Here is a 15,622-nt window from a genome sequence, read left to right as displayed (position 1 = left end):
GGCTGGGGTTATCGTATAGGGCAAGGTCCATCTCAGGGAACAACACCAACAAAGAGAAAATAAGCTAAAGAGAATTTGCTTTTCCTTAGTGTCCCTTGCCATGTACATCTGGTAATTTCCAGAGGCTCTGGTCAAGGGCTCATCTGGGGACAGGGCTGAGCTGAGCCCATTGTAATTTAGGTCATCAGAGAGCTTCAGGAGGAGTGCTCAGGCCTATAGTTACTCCTGTAGTTTGATTCAGGGGGCAAGGTGCTTTGGCCTGAAAAAGGGCATTCTACTCCATGGGCATGAGCACATCAAGGAGGAAAGGAAGGGAGGCCTTGCACTGATAGTTTGATGTCTTTTTCTGAACACTCTGGGGGCATTTTCAGGACTTTGCACTCATTTTTGGTAGTCTTTTCCCATCCTGTCTAATGAGATAGTTATTTTGCCCTGGCAGCTAGTTTAAGTGCAGATAACTTTCCCTTATGCCTTCCATCTACTTCTCCCATCTCCCTGAAAGCCCCAGACCCAGGCCTCATCTCTGGGCAGTGGTTATGTCTTCTCACTGGTTTCTCCAGCCTTTCTCAAACCCATGTTCCACACTGGAACCAAAGTGTCCTACTGATAAAGCTCCAAATCGTTTTTCGATCCCATAGCAATGCCAGATAAAATACATGATACCCAGTAAATTTAATTTAGATAAACAATATTTTTTAGTATAACTATGCCCGATTCATACTTATTTTAAAAAGTTATTTGTTGTTTATCTGAAATTAAAGGTTAACTGGGCATCGTGATTTTTATCTGCTGAATATGGCAAATCAGGGCCTTACATACTCTAGCCCAACCTTGCTTTTACCTTTTTGCATATCACAAGTTCTCTTTGTTGCTTAACTGCTTGCAATTATCCCAAACAGGCTGTTCAGTCTGAATTCCCCAGAACAGACCCTATGACAAGGCCTGGTGTGCAAAGCACTTTATTTGGGAAGCTCAGAACATACTGGTGGGGAGTGGGGCAGTGACACAGGAAAAGGAACCCAGTGCCCACAGTTGGACTGGCGCCAAATCCCTGGGGAAATTCTGGGAAACACTGTGAAACATATTTAGAATTATCCCATCCAAGGGGAGAATAAATGGGGGAATTTATGTATCAGCTACACCACTCTGTCATTGGTTGAGGACAACCCTTGGGGATGTTATATTCCTTCCAGGTTTTTTACCAGCATTTCCCAAAAAAGGGAAGAATGACCTTCTGCTTCCTGGGGGAAATCTCAGGTTTAGATGCAGATACAGGCAAGGTGAATGTGCTCTGGAGAACAGGACATTTTCAAGCCCAATGTACATGGGCAGGGTAGCCACCTGCTACACAGATAATACTTTTTCCCTTCTAGGTCTTTTTCTTAGCTACTGTCTCAGACTCCTCCCATCTCTCTACTGCCCTTTGTTCTACTCATTCTGTAGTATTCAATTTATTTTTATTTATTTATTTATTTATTTATTTATTTATTTATTTTTTAATATATGAAATTTACTGTCAAATTGGTTTCCATACAACGCCCAGTGCTCATCCCAAAAGGTGCCCTCCTCAATACCCATCACCCACCCTGCCCTCCCTCCCACCCCCCATCAACCCTCAGTTTGTTCTCAGTTTTTAACAGTCTCTTATGCTTTGGCTCTCTCCCACTCTAACCTCTTTTTTTTTTTTTTTTCCCTTCCCCTCCCCCATGGGTTTCTGTTACGTTTCTCAGGATCCACATAAGAGTGAAACCATATGGTATCTGTCTTTCTCTGTATGGCTTATTTCACTTAGCATCACACTCTCCAGTTCCATCCACGTTGCTACAAAAGGCCATATTTCATTTTTTCTCATTGCCACGTAGTATTCCATTGTGTATATAAACCACAATTTCTTTATCCATTCATCAGTTGATGGACATTTAGGCTCTTTCCATAATTTGGCTATTGTTGAGAGTGCTGCTATAAACATTGGGGTACAAGTGCCCCTATGCATCAGTACTCCTGTATCCCTTGGATAAATTCCTAGCAGTGCTATTGCTGGGTCATAGGGTAGGTCTATTTTTAATTTTCTGAGGAACCTCCACACTGCTTTCCAGAGCGGCTGCACCAATTTGCATTCCCACCAACAGTGCAAGAGGGTTCCCGTCTCTCCACATCCTCTCCAGCATCTATAGTCTCCTGATTTCTTCATTTTGGCCACTCTGACTGGTGTGAGGTGGTATCTGAGTGTGGTTTTGATTTGTATTTCCCTGATGAGGAGCGACGTTGAACATCTTTTCATGTGCCTGTTGGCCATCCGGATGTCTTCTTTAGAGAAGTGTCTATTCATGTTTTCTGCCCATTTCTTCACTGGGTTATTTGTTTTTCGGGTGTGGAGTTTGATGAGCTCTTTATAGATTTTGGATACTAGCCCTTTGTCCGATGTGTCATTTGCAAATATCTTTTCCCATTCCGTTGGTTGCCTTTTAGTTTTGTTGGTTGTTTCCTTTGCTGTGCAGAAGCTTTTTATCTTCATAAGGTCCCAGTAATTCACTTTTGCTTTTAATTCCCTTGCCTTTGGGGATGTGCCGAGTAAGAGATTGCTACGGCTGAGGTCAGAGAGGTCTTTTCCTGCTTTCTCCTCTAAGGTTTTGATGGTTTCCTGTCTCACATTCAGGTCCTTTATCCATTTTGAGTTTATTTTTGTGAATGGTGTGAGAAAGTGGTCTAGTTTCAACCTTCTGCATGTTGCTGTCCAGTTCTCCCAGCACCATTTGTTAAAGAGACTGTCTTTTTTCCATTGGATGTTCTTTCCTGCTTTGTCAAAAATGAGTTGGCCATACGTTTGTGGGTGTAGTTCTGGGGTTTCTATTCGATTCCATTGGTCTATGTGTCTGTTTTTATGCCAATACCATGCTGTCTTGATGATGACAGCTTTGTAGTAGAGGCTAAAGTCTGGGATTGTGATGCCTCCTGCTTTGGTCTTCTTCAAAATTACTTTGGCTATTCGGGGCCTTTTGTGGTTCCATATGAATTTTAGGATTGCTTGTTCTAGTTTCGAGAAGAATGCTGGTGCAATTTTGATTGGGATTGCATTGAATGTGTAGATAGCTTTGGGTAGTATTGACATTTTGACAATATTTATTCTTCCAATCCATGAGCAGGGAATGTCTTTCCATTTCTTTATATCTTCTTCAATTACCTGCATAAGCTTTCTATAGTTTTCAGCATACAGATCTTTTACATCTTTGGTTAGATTTATTCCTAGGTATTTTATGTTTCTTGGTGCAATTGTGAATGGGATCAGTTTCTTTATTTGTCTTTCTGTTGCTTAATTGTTAGTGTATAAGAATGCAACTGATTTCTGTACATTGATTTTGTATCCTGCAACTTTGCTGAATTCATGTATCAGTTCTAGCAGACTTTTGGTGGAGTCTATCGGATTTTCCATGTATGATATCATGTCATCTGCAAAAAGCGAAAGCTTGACTTCATCTTTGCCAATTTTGATGCCTTTGATTTCCTTTTGTTGTCTGATTGCTGATGCTAGAACTTCCAGCACTATATTAAACAACAGCGGTGAGAGTGGGAATCCCTGTCGTGTTCCTGATCTCAGGGAAAAAGCTCTCAGTTTTTCCCCATTGAGGATGATGTTAGCTGTGGGCTTTTCATAAATGGCTTTTATGATCTTTAAGTATGTTCCTTCTATCCCGACTTTCTCAAGGGTTTTTATTAAGAAAGGGTGCTGGATTTTGTCAAAGGCCTTTTCTGCATCGATTGACAGGATCATATGGTTCTTCTCTTTTTTTTTGTTAATGTGATGTATCACGTTGATCAATTTGCGAATGTTGAACCAGCCCTGCATCCCAGGAATGAATCCCACTCGATCATGGTGAATAATTCTTTTTATATGCCGTTGAATTCGATTTGCTAGTATCTTATTGAGAATTTTTGCATCCATATTCATCAGGGATATTGGCCTGTAGTTCTCTTTTTTTACTGGGTCTCTGTCTGGTTTAGGAATCAAAGTAATACTGGCTTCATAGAATGAGTCTGGAAGTTTTCCTTCCCTTTCTATTTCTTGGAATAGCTTGAGAAGGATAGGTATTATCTCTGCTTTAAACGTCTGGTAGAACTCCCCTGGGAAGCCATCTGGTCCTGGACTCTTATTTGTTGGGAGATTTTTGATAACCGATTCAATTTCTTCGCTGGTTATGGGTCTGTTCAAGCTTTCTATTTCCTCCTGATTGAGTTTGGGAAGAGTGTGGGTGTTTAGGAATTTGTCCATTTCTTCCAGGTTGTCCAATTTGTTGGCATATAATTTTTCATAGTATTCCCTGATAATTGTTTGTATCTCTGAGGGATTGGTTGTAATAATTCCATTTTCATTCATGATTTTATCTATTTGGATCATCTCCCTTTTCTTTTTGAGAAGCCTGGCTAGAGGTTTGTCAATTTTGTTTATTTTTTCAAAAAACCAACTCTTGGTTTCATTGATCTGCTCTACAGTTTTTTTAGATTCTATATTGTTTATTTCTGCTCTGATCTTTATGATTTCTCTTCTTCTGCTGGGTTTAGGCTGCCTTTGCTGTTCTGCTTCTATTTCCTTTAGGTGTGCTGTTAGATTTTGTATTTCGGATTTTTCTTGTTTCTTGAGATAGGCCTGGATTGCAATGTATTTTCCTCTCAGGACTGCCTTCGCTGCGTCCCAAAGCGTTTGGATTGTTGTATTTTCATTTTCGTTTGTTTCCATATATTTTTTAATTTCTTCTCTAATTGCCTGGTTGACCCACTCATTCGTTAGTAGGGTGTTCTTTAACCTCCATGCTTTTGGAGGTTTTCCAGACTTTTTCCTGTAGTTGATTTCAAGCTTCATAGCATTGTGGTCTGAAAGTATGCATGGTATAATTTCAATTCTTGTAAACTTATGAAGGGCTGTTTTGTGACCCAGTATATGATCTATCTTGGAGAATGTTCCATGTGCACTCGAGAAGAAAGTATATTCTGTTGCTTTGGGATGCAGAGTTCTAAATAGATCTGTCAAGTCCATCTGATCCAATGTATCATTCAGGGCCCTTGTTTCTTTATTGACGGTGTGTCTAGATGATCTATCCATTTCTGTAAGTGGGGTGTTAAAGTCCCCTGCAATGATCACATTCTTATCAATAAGGTTGCTTATGTTTATGAGTAACTGTTTTATATATCTGGGGGCTCCGGTATTTGGCGCATAGACATTTATAATTGTTAGCTCTTCCTGATGGATAGACCCTGTAATTATTATATAATGCCCTTCTTCATCTCTTGTTACAGCCTTTAATTTAAAGTCTAGTTTGGGGGCGCCTGGGTGGCGCAGTCGGTTAAGCGTCCGACTTCGGCCAGGTCACGATCTCACGGTCCGTGAGTTCGAGCCCCGCGTCAGGCTCTGGGCTGATGGCTCGGGGCCTGGAGCCTGTTTCCGATTCTGTGTCTCCCTCTGTCTCTGCCCCTCCCCCGTTCATGCTCTGTCTCTCTCTGTCCCAAAAATAAATAAAAAACGTTGAAAAAAAATTAAAAAAAAAATAATAAAGTCTAGTTTGTCTGATATAAGTATGGCTACTCCAGCTTTCTTTTGCTTCCAGTAGCATGATAAATAGTTCTCCATCCCCTCACTCTCAATCTAAAGGTGTCGTCAGATCTCAAATGAGTCTCTTGTAGACAGCAAATAGATGGGTCTTGTTTTTTTATCCATTCTGATACCCTATGTCTTTTGGTTGGCGCATTTAATCCATTTACATTCAGTGTTATTATAGAAAGATACGGGTTTAGAGTCATTGTGATGTCTGTATGTTTTATGCTTGTAGTGATGTCTCTGGTACTTTGTCTCACAGGATCCCCCTTAGGATCTCTTGTAGGGCTGGTTTCGTGGTGACAAATTCCTTCAGTTTTTGTTTGTTTGGGAAGACCTTTATCTCTCCTTCTATTCTAAATGACAGACTTGCTGGATAAAGGATTCTCGGCTGCATATTTTTTCTGTTTAGCACACTGAAGATATCGTGCCAAGCCTTTCTGGCCTGCCAAGTTTCAAAGGAGAGATCAGTCACGAGTCTAATAGGTCTCCCTTTATATGTGAGGGCACGTTTATCCCTTGCTGCTTTCAGAATTTTCTCTTTATTCTTGTATTTTGCCAGTTTCACTATGATATGTCGTGCAGAAGATCGATTCAAGTTACGTCTGAAGGGAGTTCTCTGTGCCTCTTGGATTTCAATGCCTTTTTCCTTCCCCAGTTCAGGGAAGTTCTCAGCTATAATTTCTTCAAGTACCCCTTCAGCACCTTTCCCTCTCTCTTCCTCCTCTGGGATACCAATTATGCGTATATTATTTCTTTTTAGTGTATCACTTAGTTCTCTAATTTTCCCCTCATATTCCTGGATTTTTTTATCTCTCTTTCTCTCAGCTTCCTCTTTCTCCATAACTTTATCTTCTAGTTCCCCTATTCTCTCCTCTGCCTCTTCAATCCGAGCCGTGGTGGTTTCCATTTTGTTTTGCATTTCGTTTAAAGCGCTTTTTAGCTCCTCGTGACTGTTCCTTAGTCCCTTGATCTCTGTAGCAAGAGATTCTCTGCTGTCCTGTATACTGTTTTCAAGCCCAGCGATTAATTTTATGACTATTATTCTAAATTCACTTTCTGTTATATTATTTAAATCCTTTTTGATCAGTTCATTAGCTGTTGTTATTTCCTGGAGATTCTTCTGAGGGGAATTCTTCCGTTTGGTCATTTTGGATAGTCCCTGGAGCGGTGAGGACCTGCAGGGCACTTCCCCCGTGCTGTGGTGTATAACTGGAGTTGGTGGGCGGGGCCGCAGTCCGACCTGATGTCTGCCCCCAGCCCACCGCTGGGGCCACAGTCAGACTGGTGTGTGCCTTCTCTTCCCCTCTCCTAGGGGCGGGATTCACTGTGGGGTGGTGTGGCCCGTCTGGTCTACTTGCACACTGCCAGGCTTGTGGTGCTGGGGATCTGGCGTATTAGCTGGGGTGGGTAGGCAAGGTGCACGGGGGCAGGAGGGGCAGGCTTAGCTCGCTTCTCCTTAGGTGATCCACTTCAGGAAGGGCCCTGTGGCAGTGGGAGGGAGTCAGATCCGCTGCCGGAGGTTTGGCTCCGCAGGAGCACAGAGTTGGGTGTTTGCGCAGAGCAAGTTCTCTGGCGGGAACTGGTTCTCTTTGGGATTTTGGCTGGGGGATGGGCGGGGGAGATGGCGCTGGCGAGCGCCTTTGTTCCCCACCAAGCTGAGCTCTGTCCTCCGGGGGCTCAGCAGCTCTCCCTCCCTTTGTCCTCCAGCCTTCCCGCTTTCTGAGCAGAGCTGTTAACTTATGACCTCCCAGACGCTAAGTCGCGCTTGCTGTCAGAACACAGTCCGTCCGGCCCCTCCGCTTTTGCCAGCCCGACTCGGGGGCTCTGCTTGGCCGGCGAGCCGCCCCTCCGCCCCGGCTCCCTCCCGCCAGTCCGTGGAGCGCGCACTGCCTCGCTGCCCTTCCTACCCTCTTCCGTGGGCCTCTCGTCTGCGCTTGGCTCCGGAGACTCCGTTCTGCTAATCCTCTGGCGGTTTTCTGGGTTCTTTAGGCAGGTGTAGGTGGAATCTAAGTGATCAGCAGGACGCGCGGTGAGCCCAGCGTCCTCCTACGCCGCCATCTTCCGGAACTTCTGTAGTATTCAATTTAGATGTCACTTCTGAATGAATGCCTTCCTCCTCCACCCCCACCCACTCATACATCCAAAATTCAAGTGCTCCCCACATCCTTGTGATAACTTCTATTACAACTCTAATTTTCTATTACAATGTTAAATAAAGCTTTTCAGGCAATTTAGTTATGAGCATGTGTCGAGGTTTATTAGAACTTTGCTACAAGGTAAAGACCTGAAAGAGTGTATATTAGCCAACTGAAAGATGCTTTCTTGTAAGAAATTTTGTAGTTAGAAGAATGATTACATAATTATTGTTGATATAAAAAAGAAGAAAGAATGTTTGGTTAAAGATCACCAGATTCTAGGGGTAACTGAGTGGTTCAGTCGGTTAAGTGTCCAACTCTTAGGTCTTGGCTCAGGTCATGATCTCATGGTTCATGGGATTAAGCCCCATGTCAGGCTCCATGCCAAGTGTGGAGCTTACTTGGGATTCTTTCTCTGCCTCTCTCTCTGCCCCTCCCCTACATCCAACCCTTACCCCCTGCTCATGCATGCAATCTCTCAAAATAATTAAATAGGCTTAGAAAATTTTTTAAAAAAGATCATCAGATTCTTGATTGGCAGTCATCAGGGTAACCAGTCACTTGATTCCCCAAAGCAAATTTTCATCTATTAAAATCTGTAGGGAAATTGTTTAAAGATTAATTAGGAGTAATGCTTTCTCCCAAAAGAACATAATAAATTATATCACTCAAAACATGTTTGTTTTTTTTTCTCAGACTGGGATTGGGATAGCTTTTTCTTTTCTAAAAATGTGATTACATGTTTCCTTCTCTTTTGCCTCCCCCTAACTCCTTGAGGTTGATAACTATAACTAGTTATTATTATACATGCCCTGTGACTAGTACAGTTGCAGAGCCCTCAGTACACTTTAATGGGGACTAAGTAAAAGTCAATCAATTTCTTATATACCAGCATTTAATAAGTAAATTTAAAATTAAACACATATTACCATTTACATTAATACCCCCCACATTTAAATATGTAGGTGTAAATTTCACAAAATATGCACAAGATCTATGTAAAGAGAACTACAAATCTCTGATGAAAGATATTAAATACATGCATGCATACATACATACATACACATTCCATGTTCATGGATAGAAAGTCTCAATATTGTCAAGATATTAGTTCTTCCCACTTTATCTGTAGAGAATCAATGCAATCCCAGTCAAAATCTTGGCAACCTATCTTGTGGATATCAACAAATTGATTCTAAAGTTTACATGGAGACGCAAAGGACCCAGAATAGTTAACTCAATATTGAGGGACAAGAACAATTCAGAGAACTATACTACCCAGCTTCAAAACTTACTATAAAGCTACAGTATTCAAAAAACTGTGGTATTGCTGAAAGAATAGAAAAGTAGTTCATTGGAACAGAATAGAGAATTCAGAAATAGACCAGCATAAGTATAGTCAACTTATCTTTAACACAAGAGCAAAGACAATAAAATGAAGCAAAGATAGTCTTTTGAGGAAATGGTGCTGGAAAAAATGGATACCACATGCAAAAATATAAATCTAGACATAGACCATTCCTTACAAAAGTTAATTCAAAATGAGTCAGAGTTCCAAATACAAAACAAAAGGCTATAAAACTCATAGGAAATAACAGGAGAAATCTGGGTGATCTTGGATATGGTGACTACTTTTAGATACAACAACAAAGGTATTGTTCATGAAAGAGGCAATTGATAAGCTGGACTTCATTAAAACTAGACTTCACCAAGATGGTAACATAGATCATTCCTGACTTTGCTCCCCATCACAAGAAGGACAGCTAGCGACTATTCAAGATGAGAACTTCACTGAAAGAATTCTAGAACATGAGGGTGAGTCTAAATCACCCCCTACATCACAGAGACAAGACAGATTGCATTAGAAGGGTAAGAGAAGTGACTACCTAATGACTTTTTTTCACTTCCCTCAGGCCAGTGCAACACTATATGGAGGGGTTTTCCTTGAGCCATTAGGTCCTCCAGTAAGACAAAAAGAGAACCCAGGGGGAGAAAACCAGTCTTCCCCACTGACCATTGGGGTTGCTTTGTGGGAACCTCTACTCTCATCTCACTCCATGGGGATTTCAGGGGAACCTTGGGGGCTTGACCACTGGGAATCTGACTTATGATGGAGAAGCAGGGAGGATCTTATAACAACAAGCACATGGATCTTGGCAGATCAAGTTTATACCTGCAATGATAAAGTAGTAATCCCAACCAATGGTTTTGCTCATCTGAAGAACCATATTGGTAATGCAGTCTGACTAGGGAACTCATTGGGGTACAGATCTGCCTGATTTGAATTTTTAAATGAAGGGTCTTGCTAGCCCTAGAGCCTTGTTTGCCCATGCTCAGGCAAGGAGCTGAATAATGGTCCTGCCCACTATGGTGAGTATCTCCTGGTCACATCTACTGGCCAGAGGAACACCTACAAGCTGTGTAGAACAGTAGTGCTCAAACTGAGAGGTGGGTAGGTAGAGTTTATCACCTCCAGAGCAAAGCCAGTACCAGGCACAGGAAGGTTTCTGTGCTATACATAGGCAGAAGGATTAATTCATAGCCAAAGCTGAGGGTAGCTCCCAACCCCTCCCAGCTAGATAGTCTGGGAAATTGAGAGTTGCCTGGAGTGACCCTTCCCCTTTCATTGTTCCAGACAAGGGAGCTGGAACATAGGCCTACCTGCTGTGGCTCCCTGTCCCACCTGACCAGAAGAGCTGGCTAGGATGCCTGGGAGCTGTGTGCTGCAGTAGTGCTTAAGCTGAGACACAGGTAGGCAGAACCAATAGTTTTCAGAGCAAAGCCAGTGGCCCTTTCCAGCCAGGGAATTTGGGGCATAGGTTGGCTTGAGTTAAGACAACAAAGAGCTTTGCCAGTTTTACAGCTGCTTCTCCCACTATGCCCATATAGAGAAACTAAATTGTAGCCCCACTTATCGCTGCGTATAGCCTCAAGCCTGCCTAACCAAGGAACCCAACCAGAGCACACGGTAAGCTGTAGAGTCTATCCAATAGCCCTGCTTACAGTGACACTTGAACAGAGAGCCATCTGTGACTTTCCCTGTCTGCAAAGAAGAATTGGTGGCCTCAGCTGACAGGCAAATTTAGTGCACACTTTTGCCTGCTTTGGGTCCCCAAACAATGAGCTGTACAAGCCCTAAGTCCTATCCTGCTGACCAGTCAGGGAAGGAAAGATAATTCATAGCCTCATCTATTAATGAATATAGTACCCAGACCTAACCATCTAGTAAGTGTGAACAGAGAATCTAGGCAGTCATGGAACCCATCCTACAACCTCACTTGGGTAGTGAACCAAAAAAGCAGCCCTATTCAACTGTTCTCACCCAGTGGCACTACCATCTCCATCCCTGGCCTCAGAACTTGCACAGTTGCCTCACCCCAAAATAAATCATAATCGCAGGCCCCACCTACCCAAGAACATTACCAGTATACATGTCCAGAAACTCAAACTGTTGACTGTTTGAATTTGACTGTTTGGAGACCTGTCTCTGCCAAAACAAACCTGTAAAGTCTGGAAGAGGAACCGGATTACTTAAATACACAGATAGCAACATAAGGAATCAAGGATCACAAAAAGTAGGTAAATATGACACCAACAAAATAAACTAATAAAGCTCTAATAGATGATTTTAAAGAAATGGAGATATATGGACTATAAGACAAAGAATTCCGAATAATTTTCTTAAAGAAGTCTAGTGAATTCCAAGAACACACAGACAACTAAACAAAATTAGGAAAACAAAGCATGAACAAAATGAAAAGTTTGACTAAGCAATAGAATTGAAAGAAAGAAGGAAAGCAAGAAAAAAAAAAGAAAGAAAAAAAAACATTCTAGAGCTGAAAAATATAATACTGGTGCATGGGAAGATGGCTGAGCAGGTATCCAAGTCTATGCTCTTTGTGTCTGGGTAACATGTCAGTCACCCATTGCAGAATAAGTTTTCAGAAAACTTGTAACTGATCAAAAGCTTTCAGATAATTGGAGGATAGAAAATGCAGTGACATCTACATATGAAATAGCAAACCCTCCCAATTATGGAGGGCACAATTAAATAAAAAAGCATATTATTCCCATCAGTCTGTGGGGTTAACATTGCCTGGCAGGTTACCAAAGAAGACTTTGCTACATCTGATTATATACTACATATGGATGAAAGCAATCTGAGATACTCGAATAGGAAAAGAAATGCAAATCTAAAATTGAACTACTTGAGAGTTATCCACAAAAACAATTTATTATTGAAACAATTTATTATTTATTATGGGAATGAGTCTGACTTTGAGACTATCTACTAGCAGTGTGTGAGGTGCTACAGAGCCTTCTTGGAGAAAGCCTGCTAATGTCATTACCATTTCTCCCTACAGCCTCATGGTGAGTGCCATAGTCTTCACAGTTAGGCCACAGTTGTTTCTTCAGTTGACTCACTGTTTCTTATCTTAAAAAATAATTATAGATAGAAATCAGCTTTTGTGTTTGGCAGACAAATAAATAAAAATGTTTGATCCAGGACAACAACAAAAAATTTTTAAAGCATCAATAGAAAGGAGAATTATCTACAAGGGAATCCCGATAAAGCTATTAGTAAATTTTTCAACGGAAATATTTGAGGCCAGGAGAGAATGGGATGACATATTCAAAATGTTAAAAGGAAAAAAAAAAAACCTGTCAACCAAGAATACTATACCCAGTGAAGCTATTCTACAGAAATGAAGGAGAGATAAAGACTTTCCCAGAAAACCAAAAGCTGACGGAGTTCATTACCACTAGACCTGCCATACAAGAAATGCTAAAAGGAGTTCTTTGAATGGAAATAAAAAGAGGCTAGCTAACATCATAAAAACATAAAAAATTAGTGTAAAGGTCACTGGTTATGGAATATATAGTCAAGGGTAGATTCTGTAATTTTTAATTGTGGTATGTAATTTACTTACAACAATGGTTTAAAGTTAAGAAAATAAATATAATAAAAATGTCCATAACTGGAATAATCTCTTATTAATTATACACTACAAAAATATGTAAGTTGTAACAACAATAGCCTAAAATGTGAGAGGGAGAAGTAAAAGTATAAAGTATACGATGAAGTATTATAATTTTAAGATATTTTATGTAAGCCTCATGGTCATCACAAGGGAAAAACCTATAACAATGATAGATTTTTAAAAAGAAGGAAGAAAAAGATGGAGAAAGAGAAGGAGAAGAAATCAAAGCATATGGATACCAAAGGACATCAAAACATGAACAAAGATAGCAGGATAAGGAACATTGAACAATGGATATACAAAATAACCAGAAAACAATTAACAAAATGGCAGTAGTAGTCTTTACCTATCAATAATTATTTTAAATATAAATAGATTAAATTCTCTAATCAAAAGACATAGAATGGGTGAATGGACAAAAAACAATATCCAATGAAATACTACTTACAAGAGATTCACTTTATTTTCATTATTATTTTTTAATATTTTTTTTTACTTTTAAGTGATTCTCGGTTTACAGAGAAGTTGCAGAGATGGTGCAGAGGGCTCCTGTACTCCTTGCTCAGTTCCTGCTTATGCCAGCATCTCAGGTTTCCACAGTACTTTTGCCCAAACTATGGAAGCAGCATTGGTCCATTGCCTGATGCAAGGCTTTATCCCCCAGGCATCCTTCTCAGGTCTGGTCCAACCAGGCCTACCTTACATGTCGCAGTTCTGAACCTGCTCAGGGCTGTCAGAGTTTGTCAGTGAACCTCATTCAAGGTCTATTTGATGTAAGATAAAGTTCTGGGCTTTCAGGTAGAAGACCACAGGGATGACTGTTCTCATCAAATCATAGTGGGAGCATGCAATATCTTGTCTAGAATTCTGGCCTGTGGCACATTTGCAGCCATAGTGGATCCATTATTTCTCCAAAAGGTGTGAGCTTTCTTGAGAGAGTGGTGGTCTTGTGTCTCCTGTATTTTTCTCTTTGGAAGGAAATGAGGGCCCTGCAGGTGAGGTGGTTGGTATTGTTTGCAGTTGGAGGGAAGGTTGGTATGTGCAGACTTTCAGTGGTGCCAGCTGTCATTGCATCCTGTTCCTATTCTTGGGCTCCTGGGTGTTGCTTCACTTTAGCCTTAAAGACAGACATAGACTGAGAGTGAAGGAATGAGAAAAGTTGTTCAAGCAAATGGTAACCAAAAAAAAAAAAAAAAAAAAAAGGCAGGGGTAGTTATATCAGATAAATAGATTTTAAACTAAAAATAGTAAAAAGAGACAAGATCATTACATGATAATAAAGTGGTCAGTTCATCAAGAGGATATAACAATTGTAAATATATATGTGCCCAAAACCTGAGCACCTAAGTATATAAAGCAAAACTAACCAAAAAGAGAAATGATAATAGTAGAGTACTTTAATTCTTCACACTATACAATGGATAGACCATCCAGACAGAATCAATGAAGAAAGAGCAGATTCGAACAAATTATTGACCAAGTGGACTTAACAGACATACATAATATTCTACCTAACAGCAGCGGAATATGCCTTCTTCTCAAGTGTACATGGAAAAATTTCTAAGATAACCATATATTAGACCAGAAGACAAGTCTTAGAAAATTCAAGAAGATTGAAATCATACCAAATATCCTCTCTGACCATAATAGCATAAAACTATAAATTGGTAACAGGAGGAAAACTGGACAATTCATAAATACATGGGAATTAAACACTTCCCTTAAAAACCAATGGATCAAAGAAATTAAAGAGGGATAAACAAGTTTCTAGAAACAAATGAAAATGGAAACACAATATACCAGAACTCATGGGATGCACCAAAGGTATTTTAAAGAGAGAAGGTCATAACAATAAACATCTATATTAAGAAGCAATAAAAATTTCAAATAAGCAACCTAGCTCTATGCCTTAAGGAACTAAAAAAAGAAGAAAAGGCTGAGCCTGAAGTTAGTAGGAGAAAGGAAATAGTAAAGATTAGCACAGAAATAAGTGAAGTCAAGAACAGAAAATCAATAGAAAAGATTAACCAAACTAAGAGTTGTTTTTTTGAAAAGATGAACAAAACTGACAAATCCTTACCTAGACTAATGAAAAAACAGGATCCAAATCAACAAAATTGGAAATGAAAAAGGAGACATTACAGCCGATACCCCGGAAATACAAAGAATCATAAAAATGCACTATGAACAACTGTATACCAACATATTAGACACCTAGGAGAATTGAAAAATTCTTAGAAATATATAACTTACCAAGACTGAACTGGGAAAAAGTAGAAAATCTGAATAGATCAGTTAGTAGTAAGGTTATCAAATCGCTAATCAAAAATTTCCCAACAAAGAAAAGGCCAGGAATTCAAAACTTCACTGGTGAATTTTACCAAACAATTAAAGAAGAATTAACACCAGTCTTTGTCAAAATCTTCAGAAAAAAAGAAATCAAAGAGGAGTGAACATACCCAAATTTATTTTAAGAGGTCAGCGTTATCCAAAGCCAGAAAAGGTATCCCTGATGAATATAGATGAAAAAACTCCCAATAAAATACTAGCAAACCAAATTCAGAAGCACTTCAAAAAAGGTTCATTCACCATAATCAAATAGGATTATTTCCTGGGATGTAAGGATGGTTCAACATACACAAATCAATTCATGTGATACATCACATTAATTGAAGAAAAAAAAAACCTAAGTATGATCATCTCAATGGATTCAGAAAAAGCATTTTTAGAAAATTTAACATACATTCATTATAAAAACTCTTAACAAATTACACATAGAAGGAACATATCTCAGCATAGTAAAGTCCATATATGACAAGCCCACAACTAACATCATATTCAATGGTTAAAGTTTAAAAGCTTTTCCTCTGAGATCAGGAACAAGACAAGGATGCTCACTGTCACCATTTCTAGTCAAA

At 40.0% G+C, this 15,622-nt stretch overlaps 1 protein-coding gene and 1 pseudogene across 6 annotated transcripts in view; both read left to right on the top strand.

Moving 5' to 3' along the window:
* The window catches only part of SLC9A9 (solute carrier family 9 member A9), a 703,484-nt gene that overhangs the window by 56,980 nt on the left and 630,882 nt on the right, over positions 1-15,622 (top strand). The gene's annotated exons all lie outside the window — the stretch shown is intronic.
* LOC131511964 (low molecular weight phosphotyrosine protein phosphatase-like) lies at positions 10,480-13,238 on the top strand (annotated as a pseudogene).

The sequence above is a fragment of the Neofelis nebulosa genome, chromosome 5 (genome assembly GCF_028018385.1).
Source record: "Neofelis nebulosa isolate mNeoNeb1 chromosome 5, mNeoNeb1.pri, whole genome shotgun sequence".
Taxonomy (NCBI): Eukaryota; Metazoa; Chordata; class Mammalia; order Carnivora; family Felidae; genus Neofelis; species Neofelis nebulosa.
This window is presented reverse-complemented; position numbering and strand designations above follow the sequence as displayed.